Here is a 14695-nt window from a genome sequence, read left to right on the forward strand (position 1 = left end):
TTACTGGTAGACTGCATGAATCTCTTCAATTCAAGAACTGCTGGCACTTTGAGAATGGGCTGCACTGAGTGGAGCCACTTACCACACATCCACAGTATCTCTTCCAAGATGGATGTGAATACAACTGATGGGTTAACACTTATCATATTCAAGTCTAGAGCAGTAAACTGCTGTAATACATTGACTTTTTTGAGACATGTAAAATTCTATAAAGCTTAGGTGACCTACTTCAGTAGCAGATACGAGATAATTTAAGCCTGCTGAGCTGAGGCAGAAGTAGTGCATTTGACACCCCGTAAGTTGTGGAAAGTTTTCTAGACAGTGATACTGGAGACAATGAAACAGATATTGTCAAATACATTTGGCACACACTCTTCAGTGTAGTAGCAGCTCCAGCTGTTGAGACGTCTTACAGCACTTAACAACTGGAAATAAGTACTCACTTAATTAACTGACAATAACTCCACTGTACACACAAGAGTTCCGCAAAGCTGTTTCGTCTACTCACATAAGAGGATAGGGCAGGCAATGCTGAGGAGATATAGTAAGTCTGTAAACTGAAAACCTAGCAGCACTCGTGGTGGAGGAGGTCACCTTTCCTAGAAGAAAACTATAGTCGCCATACAGGAGGCTAAGGATCAATTGCCCCTCTAGCAGTGTAGGACAGTCTATATAGACTTACACAGATTCCGTCAAGACGTGTTTCTTATGCTAGTATGATTAGTAATGTGTATCTGTATTCCATGTAGTGTTAAATTTTATGTCAAAGGAATGCTCCCACACATTTATGTGCCACATTGCCTGTGATATAAAAGGTGTGCTGTAAAGGGTCAAAATAAATTTGAGACACCCTGTACTTGCTTCTGGTGATGTAGTTTGGTAGACAGAATGGGGATCACCTGTTCGATCTTCAGCTTAAAGACCTATAAACATGGGGAGTACATGAACACAATCAGGCAACCTATTTTCCCTCGTTTATGGATAAACATTATTTTTATACAGTTCAAACAATATTTTTAATAATCTGCAATTTTTGCGTCCTCTGCAATGCAGAAACTATTAGTCACAGAGAAAAAATGAAACGGACATTTTTGTAGGAAATCTAATGCAGCCAAATTTTGTATTGGGAAACATTTCTGATAAAGCTGTGGTTTTCGAGTTATTCCCCCACACAAATGCTCATGACTTTTAGTATGTTGTTTATGGCACTCACTCCTACAACTGAACAAAAATTTGTAAGTACACCAATTTTTTTCCCCCAGTCCAACTGTTTAGGTCTTCGTTGACTGGGCTAGCAAATCAATGAACACTAAAGATGTTGCCAAATGAATGTATTACTATTTCGCCACTTGGCGGAACAAAACAGTTTTTAAAAATATGAACACACTTTTTCTACTGAAGACTGCTGTAAAGCTTTTTTAAAAAGAAAAATGTACATAAATTTTACATGTTACCTAGTGCAATCCACATTTTATCACGTTTACTTAAAATTTAAATGGGTGATATGTTTCAGAGCCAGACATGACCATTTTTATTGTATAAGAAATAATGAATGAATGACCAGCATAAATTAATGTAAAAAATATTTAATATCACATTTGTTATATAAAAGGCTGATATAGAGAACATATTGCAATTGTGGCCTTCCACCAAACTAAAGCCTCAAAAATATAACCTAAGGATAAATCAAACAGCATCACCACCATAAAGTAATTAAAATTTATATATCTGATGTGTGCAACATTGGCAAAAAAGGGAGGAAAAAGCCATTTCAGTGATTGCATAAACATACAATTGTGTGAATTATTCACACAAATGTGTGTACATGCAATGATAGGAGTGAGGGAAAGGGGAGGAATGTAGTGGGGAGGGGGATAGAGGGGGACGGGGAGGGGGAGGGGAGGGAGAGAGAGAGAGAGAGAGAGAGAGAGAGAGAGAGAGAGAGAGAGAGAGAGAGAGAGAGATTCATTAAATAGACAGTTACTGAAAATGTTGGGAAATGTTTACATTATTTCATTTGTTTAGCTTCTCTGTGTACTGCAAGACTACCAGTCAATATGTACAACCCAACAGCCTCAGACAATTGTTAAAAATGAAGATCTACACCCTTTACTATCAATACATTGCCTCTTCCTGAAAACTACAAATATAGTCATTACAAAAGGTACCTGTAAGCTTTTCACACTAACAATGTTTGGTAACTGATACATTAATAAGCTAATATTAATCAAAGAAATACACCTTGAGTGTATACACCAAAAACTCTTCTAACCATGTGTAACTTTCTAATGGCTATGAGAAAATTATATAAGAACCTTGAAACCTTTGTGTTTCATATGAACAACATTTAACTTGGAATTACAGTAATACAGAAACTTAAAGTGGTACAATCAACATGCACCTATGAAATAGTAAAAGTTTCATGAAAGGGAGTAAACATACCAATGAATTCACCATTTCCCACTACTATGAAATCTTAACTAATTAATCAATGGAATAAATGAAGTTAATTATAATGACTGCGTACCAATGAGTTAAATAAACTGTGTAGACTATCAACATTGCTGTCTACAGACCGAATATGAATCACAAATACTAAGGTCATTAATGTTTTACTCGTACAAAAACCATTAAGAGAGTTTCATTGTTGATCAGTACAATATTCACAATATCATGAATCACTGCTCACTACAGAAAAGAAATTTACTTTTTCAAAGAATAATCATGTTCCATGCTAATTAAAATAAGGTAAGCCATATTAACAGTACTTACAGGTATTTCACAATAACTTACAATTTTATAACAACTTCATTTTTTTAAAGAAAAGCATAACATAACATCTGTGAAGGATCTGATAAACATTCCAATATTCACCATGCTTGGAGTTTTCAAAGCTTGGCATCACTGACAAAATGCACAGGCCCTACTTATCTATTAAGAAAAACTGTGAAAACAGCAACAGCAATACATCACTGAAATTGCTCATTAAAACTGGCAACATTACTTACAATTACTTTTATACAGCATGAACTCTAGAAATTAAAGTTGCTTTCAGGCAAACTTCTATTTACAGCATAACCCAGAGAAACTCCTTTCCTCATGTCTTTACTCTTTACTACAATATGAATCACATTTTACATGGAGCTGCTACAAATGCAGCTGTGATCTTTATGAGAATAATGACAAACATTCACCATAGTATTACTGAAATGCTATGGCACTATTACAGAGATAAAGATTAAAAAGCATAAAATAACAATACTGCAGTCTTGCTCTTGGATGTACTGAATTTCAAAAAAGTCAGTAATGCCAGCAAAAGATTCTCTATGTTACACAAAGCTAAGCTAGAAAACATTTTTCAGTTAATAGGCAGGAACATTGTTATGTCTTTGGTACACACTACAAAATCTGTCACTAAGGAGACACAGACACGTACGTACGTACATACATGCATACACACACACACACACACACACACACACACACACACACACACGGGACATTGGCAGAAAACAGATCACATCAATGACAATTACTATAGACATAATGATGACAATTATTAGTAATATTATTATTTAGTAAGGCAATTGTTTGGTTAAACTATTTTTAAAACATTTATCTGTGCAGTACATAAAACACTAATGTGTTTCTTTGTTCCACTACTATAAAAAAATATTAATTTTCTGCTTTTAATTACATCAATGATATAATGCAATTTTTATCTAACACATACCATTTACATATAGAAGTGGTATATTTCCCATAACCTGTTATCTACATATTACTTTCTGCACTTTAAGGCAGCTAGAATCCACATAAAGCAAACTCTCTGCAAAGGAGGTATGATAAAAATTATAAGCCATAAAGGAATTACATTCCTATAAAACACCATTTATTTTACATTACTTGTAAACTATATTTTTTGCTCTATTTCTTCCTCAGTCCATTAGTGATTGCTAAAACACATGTAAAACCTTAATACATATGTAGAAATCATGATGCAGTACATATTTAAAATGCAAAACTCATACAGTGAAAACTATCCTAAAGGAAAGTATGTCACCCTTTAACAAACTGTGAAACACAGTTATTTTCCAAAAATATTTTAAATCTTCCTGGAACAAATATCACTGTTACAAACTACAACACTCACTGCCAGTGACGGTATGGCATTTTATACATGCACTTCTTAAACAGGGTACCATATTTCATGCACTGGTGTCTCTCAGGATTTCAGAATTTTAATTTGCTTGTACTAGTGTTCTCAAAAATCCTGAAAGACGTATTTACAAGTCATTTTAATGGAACCTGTTTAGGGACTACCTAAAGTGCACACATTTTCATAACCACACATTATATAAATTCACTGACAGTTTAACAGACTTTTACCTACAGAATTTTTTTTTGACAGTCACACTGAAGAGCAAAATGTTCAGTAAAACTATGTGGAGCATATCAGAAATTTTCTTATAACATGCAAAGCTCAAAATCGCACACACACACACACACACACACACACACACACACACACACACTAATGACACCATATCCTGGCACTGTTACCATCCTAACAGAGCTCCTCACATCTTCAATTATTAAGTTATATGAAAAACCTAGATTAAATCTTTCAACATTTCAACACTATTCCACAGGCAAATATTTTAGTTACATTTCCAGAGCAGGAGATTAGTATAGTGCAAATTTAACACACCTTCAAACTAGAGACTAGATATTTTGAGCATGGCATCAAAACATAAATACTACATTGTCATTTCCTATGAAACAAACAAGATAACACCCAGTTATAATCTGAATCTCCTTTGAAGTGGAATATTTGGGCAAAAATATCTAAATAACACTTAATTTACTATCTAAACCAGCTTAATATAGGATACAAGCACCTGTCAGCTCTTGGTGTGTGAATGCTATACCAAAAGAAACCAAGCAAACAGTTTTACTGTGCATGGAGATAACAAAAATTCAAAATAGTTGAATGATGAGGAAAGAACCTCTCTGTTCCAAAAATGAATAATTGATTAAAAACGTTTTCAATTGTCTTTCTAGTGAAAGCAGGTTCTTTGGAAAAAACAGGAGATAAAGGAGATAATTGACTATGTTAGGCGCTCCTCACATAACCAGGAAAAAAGATTAAACCTTTATAAACAACACTGACAGCAATATGTCAGTATTTACAAATATATAATATTTATATATATATATCTCTAATAATAGTAAAATATTTTTTTTCTAGATGTACTACGGCAGTAATACTTGTGGCACACACACAGAACAGTGACTAATATATACATATATATAATATATATAGCGAGCATTTCTTACAAATAAATACATGCTGATATTTGAACAGGCACATTGATCTGAGATTATAAATGGAAGTCTGACTCTTTCCTAAATCTACCACAAATCTCTCTTAAGGCTCCTACAAAAGCTTGGTCACCATCATTCTTCAATTGTATATTAATTCGAAGACCACTGGTCATTGAAGATAAAATGTAAATATATAACAAACATCACATTTTTAAAATTGAGGAATTGTACCTTATTCTATTATATACAAACATCACACTTCCACACCAAAAAGTGAAGTGATAAAAAATTATGGACTGTTTCTCCATAAATATATACAACTTTTCATTATATATAATCTGGACAAAAAAAGTGAACCACAATTTTAAAACGTGGTTACCTGCAGGCAGGAATGCTAGAACCGCAAAGAGAAAGAAAAATCTTGTTAAAGTTGTTGTCAAATAAATGAACTCTCCTTTCAATTTCATTCACAACTGAATTATTCCAAGAAAGACAAATGTACTATGAAATGTGTAACTTTCCATTATTTAACAAATAAAAAGGGAACAGAAAACAGTAGAACAAAGGCATATGTCAATTCATTTAACCATACCAATAACTAACTGATTTTACACAAAATATAATGCTGTGAACGTACTTCACAATTGTTAAAAACAAGTAACAGGTCCAACATTTTGCTTTCTCAATTAATTGTATGACAGGAATATTGTTGTCCTGTCCTTCATTTTCTATTAACATTTATAATCTGCCTGGCAATTTCAGACTCACAATCACATTTTTTAACAACATTTATACAAATCTGGTTCTCTTGACTGAGAATACACTGAGTTACACACTAACTTTGTACATGACATGTTGTTTGTCTTCACTATTGAATTTGTGGTTCATACTGTGAATATACCTGTAAAGAAAAGAAAACCACATTTCAATATTTTGACAATGTGAAAGACAGTATTGCATACTACCTTAATAATAAAACAGCCCTTAAAATGAAGTAATAACTACTTGCAGTTCCTTCTCAACCTGGGGTCTGAGTGATCTGCCCTTCCAGAAAAACTCCTGGCCTATCGCTCTCTCCTAACTGAGGAAGGAACTAGTAGTTCCAAATGCTAGCTTTGTGTCATCACTTTTAACTTTCTATGTGTCTATCAGCAGCACTAAACATTTCACCACCTGTGTGTAAGTAATGACCAAAAATCCCATCCCATCATTAATTAATTATATTTGATTTCACAGTTTTAAATATCAGCTAAAAAATACAAATTTTTGCCATCAATTCTTTGCTTGGTTGTAGGCCTGTGTCTACAGTCCTGGTACACAAATAAATCTTCATGCTAAAACACCACTGCCCACTATTTGAAGAGCCAAAATAAAATGGTACAGCTCGTTCATAAGTTACAGTATCATGGTATAATTTGTTTTCTCGAGATATCCAGCGATTCTAAAAACCCTAGAGTTTTCCAGGCCAATTTTTTTATTTTTCTGTGGTCTGATTCTTTGAGGATTTCCTTTACTGACACGATCTCTACTAGACTTTAAAACTCATGGACAATGACATCGGCATCATGACTGCCAAAGCAATTTAATGTAGTGAAATGTGCAATACTATGTCTAACTGTCTCTTCTCATGGTCGGCATTAATTGCCACTTCTGGGACTAACACGCCCTTCATAAAGAAATAACTCATGCGTGATTTATCCAGAATTTTGGATACTTTACGCTTCATAAATGGAAGGCATTCATTCCAGAACACCAAGATATCTCTCTCTGATTTGTCACACTGACCCACAAGGTGTTTGGTTCTTACCTGATGTCCATTTTCTGAGGTTGCACCTGATTTGTCATTCAGATCTGTTTTGAAGCTAGCCTGTTTCTACAAACTTCTGGTGTGACAAAATTTTCTCATTAATTCTGACTATAGACTGGAGTGAACTGTAGAGGAAAGAAGTTAAGGGAGTGTCACAAACAACTCCACCTGAGCACCCAGTGTCAAAAAAGGCAAGATGAGCTATCAGCATCTTGTCCCATCAAACTACTTCGTAGACATGACTCTGAGGACCTCCAGGAAAGACCATAGGTTTTGGTTGTACCTACTTCTGTTCCTTCTTTATTCATTCTACTTCCTTTACACATTTTCAAACAGCTGTTAATATTAGCTGAGACCAGACTGACACCATTTTATTTTCCACCCAACAACAATGCAAAACTTCTGTGGCTAAACAGAAGTGTGCTTGTAATATTGTCCACGTCAGTTTAGTAGGGGGGAACATTGTTAAGTAGATTACATTATGCTGTTGGAAAATGAACGAGAGTCCAACCAATGCTAGTACAACCTGTCCTAAAGTCGCCCTGCACTGCAGATAAGTCACATGTCCCAAAGTCTAAAAGTACGGGACCCTCTACATTACCCTCGACTGAGCTTGCTTGTCAGCTCTTAAGAATGCCTTATTAACATTAGGGCTGAACAACTTGGTTTTTGTTTTTTCCATATTTACCATACAATGGGATGCACCTGCCTCAAATCCTTCAACTAAATCTTTTGTAGCACTTTTTCTCAAAAACACTGACATGAGGTACCTGCTTGAGACCTGGGCCAATGCACTATTCCAAAAATGTACAAACAGATCAGACTGAATAACTATAACATCACACACAGCAACAACCTGTGTGAAAAATGGCTCTAGTCCAAGCACTATGCCATAATTTACTTTTGACTTTTGAAGTTGCATATTGGAGGCAATGTTATTGTGTGGGGGACACATCTGAAAAGAGATTAAGCAACTACTAATGCCCCGAGGAGATTGATCTCTGCGTTTTCACAGCATCTCTCTGCAGTTAATCTGGCATCATTGGTCATTGTCCAAAAGTTCCAGCAGAAGGTACTTATTGCCAGTGTCTAGAAGTAACACCTGGTTGCTGGGGACATACCGCAATTGCATGGTGCACCCCCTGCCTGTGCTGCAGCAGACTAAAATACTTGGAGGCTAGTTAGAATTTTCTTCATTGAAACTGGTAATTTTATTTTCAATTGCACTTTCCAAATCTAAAGCACCATCAGGCTTGCCCTTTTCATTGTTGGAGATGACAGTTCACCAGAGTGCATCCAGAGATGGCAGGTGGCACCGCAGGGGCTACGTCTGATGCAGTAGCACTGGAGTCATGGCTATTTGTGGCATTTAGGTGTTGTCACCTTCCTCGCAGCCTTGAGCCCAGCATGGTTCTTACTCTTGTATGATTGGAGAAGGCCTGCTTGCCTACATTGCTTAGTGAGAAGTTAGTTTTACGGAGCATGAAAATTCTGGATCCTCAGTCCAGTGAGGGTTGAACACACACTTCCAATTCACCGAGTAAGCCCTAAGGTAACATATACATTAGGCAGTATCGCACCTTAACAATATAGTGAGATGTGGCCAAGAGTTCACAAATAAAATCTTCCTTCCATGCATGTAATTGATAGTGGTTATAGTGGTTTATGTTGAATAAGAGCCACAGCAGCATGGGAAACATTAGCCAGTAAGGATAGAAATGATGCAAAGAGTCAAGTTGACCCCATGAATGACGCACCTACTCCCCAGTACCCACTAACTTCCTGCCACCGGCGATGCAATGCAGGCTTTAGTTCAGTGTTAACTAAACTAATAACCACACACCAAAGCCAAATGACTGCTTTTTAGTGTTCTAATTACACTATTTTATGCATACCACTATGTATCTATAATGAATCTTATTTGTACACAATACAATGAGATCAATAGTTGCTGGCATACTCAATAGTAATTTTTTAGTATACATCAAAAAATGTTCTGTATTATTAAAAATCTATCATGCCCTATGTTCCTGGTTCAAAATAAATGGATATGAATAGGCTACAAACTCTCCTAAAAGCACACACACCTTTGTAGTAACACCATGTTAGCAGACAAGGCACTACTTTTGAACAGATCCAAATGCAAACCACATCAAATATTCCATCACATCTACTTTCTAGTCACACTGTGTCACAAAGACATAATCATGAGACAACAACAGGCCAGCATAGCATGGCCAGGCTACAGTGACAGGCATGCTAGCCATTCCTTATCAACAATCAACAAGAACTAATCTCTGCACAACTCGTCTGGAATCTGTCATGCCGGGATGGCTGGTTGGCCATTGCATTGGACCGGGCGAGGGGAGGAATTGGGGATGATAAAACTCTGGTGAAGGGGAGTCACAAGGCACTGAGCTGTGCATGAATGGTGAGTGCAGTACCGCATTGTGTAGGCAGAAGGCAAACAAATGCCTCTGCCCAAAATCAAATGAGACACCATGCCTTTTCCTGGTTTTTTAGGTAAAATTGAAAAATTCCTTGAGTTTCCCTTCAGTTTTCCTGAACAAAAAGATTCCTTGACTTTTCCCTGTTTTCCAGGATGATGGACGTTCTTTTTCTGTATTTGAAGAGGAACAACACTGTAACAATCTATGCTGTATTGGTGGAAGCATATAGCAACAATGCACCATCATATGACAGTGGCTAGGTAGAACAGATTCTTCTTGAGTAGTCAAAAAAGTCTAAATGATGATGAACGAAGGGACAGATCATCTCCCTGTGAGGAGCCAGAAATCGTAAGAGAAACGGAGGCCTGGTGCTCGAAGACCAGCATATCACAATAGAGGAAAAAGTGAAACTGAGTTATGGGTCAGTTTCCAACGTGTTCCGCAACATTTTGAACATCCAAAGGTCACTGCCTGCTGCTTTCCATGGCTGCTTTCACCCATTGAAAAGGCCTGACAAACTCAGGCAGCAGCAGAAATGCTGCAGCTATGTCAGGCTAACCGAGATGACATCTTTAACCATGTTGTCACCATAGAAGAGTGCTGGGTGGCAAAAGAAGTAGATGAAACATGTAGATTCACCAACATAAAAAAAAATTGAGGACCTACTCGTCATAGGGTAAGGTGCTGCCGAGTGTATTTTGAGACTGCCATGGTATGAAGCTAACAGATTATGCTCGGACTGGATAACAGTCACAGGACCATACTACCAAAATGTCATGACGGGTTACGAGAGTCTGTCAAGACGCAGGCAGCATCGAAGGAAGATGTCTGAGTGGGTGTGTGCACTCCACAAAAATGTGCTAACTCATTCTGCAAAAGACACTGTCTCACATTCTGCATCTCTGGACTATCAAATCCTGCTTCACATGCAGTAGCCTTCTGATGTGGCATTCAGAAATTTCTTTCTCTTTCCTCAGATGAAGAAACCACTACATGGCAGGCATTTCCAAAATAACAATGAGGTGATTGTAGAGGTGGAACCTATCTAGAACAGCAAAAATACAGACTTCTGCAGTCGAAGTCTCCATCAAGTCGTCCATCGTTAGGGCAAATGTCCAACAGTGAATATGTAGAAACAACTTACACTATCGCTAAGTTCTGTGGTCACAGCTAAATTTTTTTGAGGTGATGATTAAAACTTTATTTCTGCCCCTCATACACCAATCTACAGATAGCACAAGGGGAAAATTTAATGTATAAATTACAGTTTTTTGTAACTTTCTACGAGTTGATTCAGGACATTTCCTAATTCTATAAGAAGTCACTGCCAGTATATGTGACAACTTTTCCAAATCAGCTAGCTAACCATAAATTTCACTTTATCACAGGTGAAATAATTAATGCTATTAATTAAGATAGTCACTAATTCATAGGTCATCATATGAAAGAAAAACCTCACACCTTTAACTCAATAGTACTAGTGAGAAAAGGTCATATAGATGAATGCCAAATATGCTTTGTCAACTTTCCATAGATTTCATTTCCTGTGATTATTAAAACAAGCAAATAAAAGCTAACCCTAGCAATACCAATACATTTTCCATAACCTGTACTACAAACAGAGGAGGTAATTTATGCACAAAACAAATAAATAAATAAATAATTTCTTTACTTGTTGTTAAGCTTTGTTAACAATATTATTTTTAAATAGGCACTTCTGTATAAGTAGGTCCCAGAACCTAAAAATATCTTTTAGCACAAACTTAAAAATACCAACACATTTTCCGGTAAGTGTATACTGAGGTGCATTACTTTGTGACTGTTGCAAAAAATTTCAAAAGGGCAAATTTTGTTAATTGAAGATCATAACCCAAAAACTTGATAAGTGTCCACTAAACAGATGGACAATTGTAGGTATACTATTTACATTTAATTAATGAAATTGGATGTCACATAAGTAATATGAATCTTTAAAGTTAAAAACACTAAACATAGCTAAGTTCTACACCCTTTTATTCAAAAATGGCCAAGTGCCAAAGGTAATTTCAGTCTTAGTACCAGTGCAATATTTGAAAGAAACTCAAAATACAAATCATGCCACATTAGTATGACAAGTTCTCATTAAATGGTCTGTATTTTTCATCAACATATGGTATAACTGATAACAAGTACTATTTTTTTTCTTTGCCAAGTACTCTTTGCTCTTCAACTCCACTGAATATTACATTTCTGATGTCAGAAGCCTCCACACCTTTTATTTTAGAATATCAACATGTGTCCAAGTTTCCAATTTACGTAAGGTGTATTTCACTTCTATGACTCCAGGATCCTTACTGAGAAAGCCTACCATTGGTTCTTTGAGATCTTCAACTATTTTGCTGTTACCAAGGAATCAGCAGCAGACTGAATACTAACGAAATATTAGTCAGTTAAGTCAACGACTTCAAATTTGTTAGCCTTACATTATCATGTAGGTCTTCATGTACAGATGCTTTGCACTGTCTCTTCCTCTTTTCAATCAGCACAAAGTCAAAGAGGCACAAGATAGACAAAAAGGAAGCTCAACATTCGGTTTCTATTCTGTGCTGTGTAATAATCACTCCATAATATTAACTGTGTATTTAAGTCACTACTGATTAGTACATTAAGGAGACAGAACACTATCTTATTTGCTTCCCAGACTGCGGTAAGTTCATGGGTGGTTTATTTGGGGGAGGGGACCGAGCAATGTGGACATCGGTCCTATCGGATTAGGAAAAGATGGGGAAGGCAGTCGGTTGTCCCCTTTCAAAGGAACCATCCCAGCATTTGCCTGAAGCGATTAGGGAAATCACAGAAAACCTAAACCAGGATGGCCGGACGCGAGTTTGAACCATCATTCTCCCGTATGCGAGTCCAGTGTGCTAACCACTGCACCACCTCACTCCGTGGTAAGTTCATGCCACATGCACATACAAACTTTATTAAAATATGGACACAAAAATTACAGCAAGATAACTGTCTCTTATAAAACATATCAGAATGTACCTGTGTTGGAGCAAACAAAACACGCTCTACGACAACGCACACTACACTACTTCTGCTACGAGGGATCTGAGATTTTAGGGAAACACCTCTAAGGAGCATCATTGCATTTTCCGATTTCCTGTGATGCTTTTCACATTTAGTGTTTTCCTATATTTGATCCTGGATTAGATTTTCAACATTTTATTTCACACAGAAGTGATCACAGACTCAAAACGTGTTGGAACATGAAAATCTGAATGAAAGATTTTGTATGCTTTAACACTACTACTCAGCTTCCTCTGCACATTTAACTGATATCTAGTACCTTTCCTTCTTCTTTTCTCCTCATTTCAATGTTATTTGCTTGCAAAGCATCCGGATCATTACCCTCCATTTTTCAAATTTGCCATTGGTACTTTGCATACTTTCGGGTAAACAGGTGATCAACATAGCAACACTTCAATCTTGTGATAAGTGTATAAACTGAAGCGACTACCGTGGCACATATCCATATCTTGTTACATAGATGGACTGTAATTCAAAATTAATTTCTTTAAAAAATGGCACATAGCAGATTTTTTGGTTACGCTCTCAAATAGCCCTTGACTTTTAAAAGCACACTACTCCCCACCCCCCTCCCCCCGCCTCCTGGTATTGTGATACTTTAAACACTTTAATTTATCAATTATTAATAATACAACATTGTGAAAAAAAAGAGGCACCACTGGTAAAGAAAAGGTACAAAAATGATTTATAGTCTTTTAAATTCTAAGATACCACTTAACTCCAGTTCTACACCAAATATGAGAGAGACCATCCAATTGTTTTGTAGGTTGGCAAACAATGACATTACCCAACGTTTCTTGTATGAAGTAACACAACAAACTTGCAGTCATGACAGAGAGAGAGAGAGAGAGAGATCTATATTACTCTTTACTCTACTGTCAATCAAACAAAGAACATAACTAAATGCAATGAAGTCTCTTGAGGTAACAGTGAGACACAATTTAAAAATGCCGTAATACATCACAATTGATTACAACTTTACTACTGCAGTCATTACATTCAGAAATCGCATACCTTCATTGTTTTATTATAATAAACTTAAAACAGATCGACATTCTATCTCAATATAATCATTGTTGGCTGCTGTGCATGTCTACCAATGTTAGCTGCTGAAAGCATTGCTGAAACATGATGGCAGGAACATCCTGTATGGCTTCTCTTGGGGCTGTCATGCCCTTTTCAGCTGAATGATTCTACACACACTTAGGAGTGTCTAAGTGAGGGGAAAAAAAGAGAAAAAGCACATGGTATGACATCATGTGAATACAGAGGTATGGCAAAACAGTGACTTCCTGCCTCACAAGTTCCTCTTGGATGAGGACTGAGCAATGTGCAGGGATGGTGGTATGTAGCAACAGCCGATTCTTCCCACACGAAAGTTCAAGATTCTTACGATGAACCGAATTTCGTGAATGGCCAAAGATCTCCTTATAGTGGCTTTTATCTGCCATTCACTGTCTAGGATGAATTTAATTTGAACAATTCCATTTCAATCAAGACACAGTTTAAGCATCACCTTGCCATTTGACCTTTCTTGTCACAGTTTTTTCTGTTGTGGTGATACTGGAATTTTCCAGGTGGCGGTTGTCTTTTCAGTTGCGGATCATAAAGGGAACTACCTGATCAGGTCACTACAAATCTGTCAAGTGATCATCACGTTGTCGTGCATAAGAATTTGTGGAGACCATGCTGGGTAACATGTGATATGGTCGGGTTACCAGTTGGAATTCTGTAGCTCATACAACAGCTGACCCCCACTGTTGCTGCAAGATCATTTCGGTCCAGTCGGCACAGCCAACATTGCAACCTCTTCAATATTGGGTTCAGTTCAAACTGCCTGTGACCGACCAGTACACACATCATTATTCAAACTCGCTCTCCCTCAGGAAACCCATGCAGAGTGGCCGCGCAGTTAGAAGGGCCATGTCACGAATTGCACGGCCCCTCCCGCGGAGGTTCGAGTCCTCCCTCGGGCATGGGTGAATGTGTTGTCCTTAGCGTAAGTTAGTTCAAGTAGTGTGCAAGTCTAGGGACCGAT

At 36.9% G+C, this 14695-nt stretch overlaps 1 protein-coding gene across 4 annotated transcripts in view; it reads right to left on the minus strand.

The window, feature by feature from the left end:
• Positions 1–1570: 1570 nt before the first annotated feature.
• Positions 1571–14695, minus strand: part of LOC126094788 (homeodomain-interacting protein kinase 2) — a 200130-nt gene continuing 187005 nt past the window's right edge. For all 4 annotated transcript variants that reach the window (XM_049909351.1, XM_049909353.1, XM_049909352.1 and 1 more), the window contains one exon: positions 1571–6229. The gene's annotated coding sequence lies outside the window, so the exon portion shown is untranslated. The remainder of the gene's footprint in view (positions 6230–14695) is intronic.

The sequence above is a fragment of the Schistocerca cancellata genome, chromosome 8, assembly GCF_023864275.1.
Source record: "Schistocerca cancellata isolate TAMUIC-IGC-003103 chromosome 8, iqSchCanc2.1, whole genome shotgun sequence".
Lineage (NCBI taxonomy): Eukaryota > Metazoa > Arthropoda > Insecta > Orthoptera > Acrididae > Schistocerca > Schistocerca cancellata.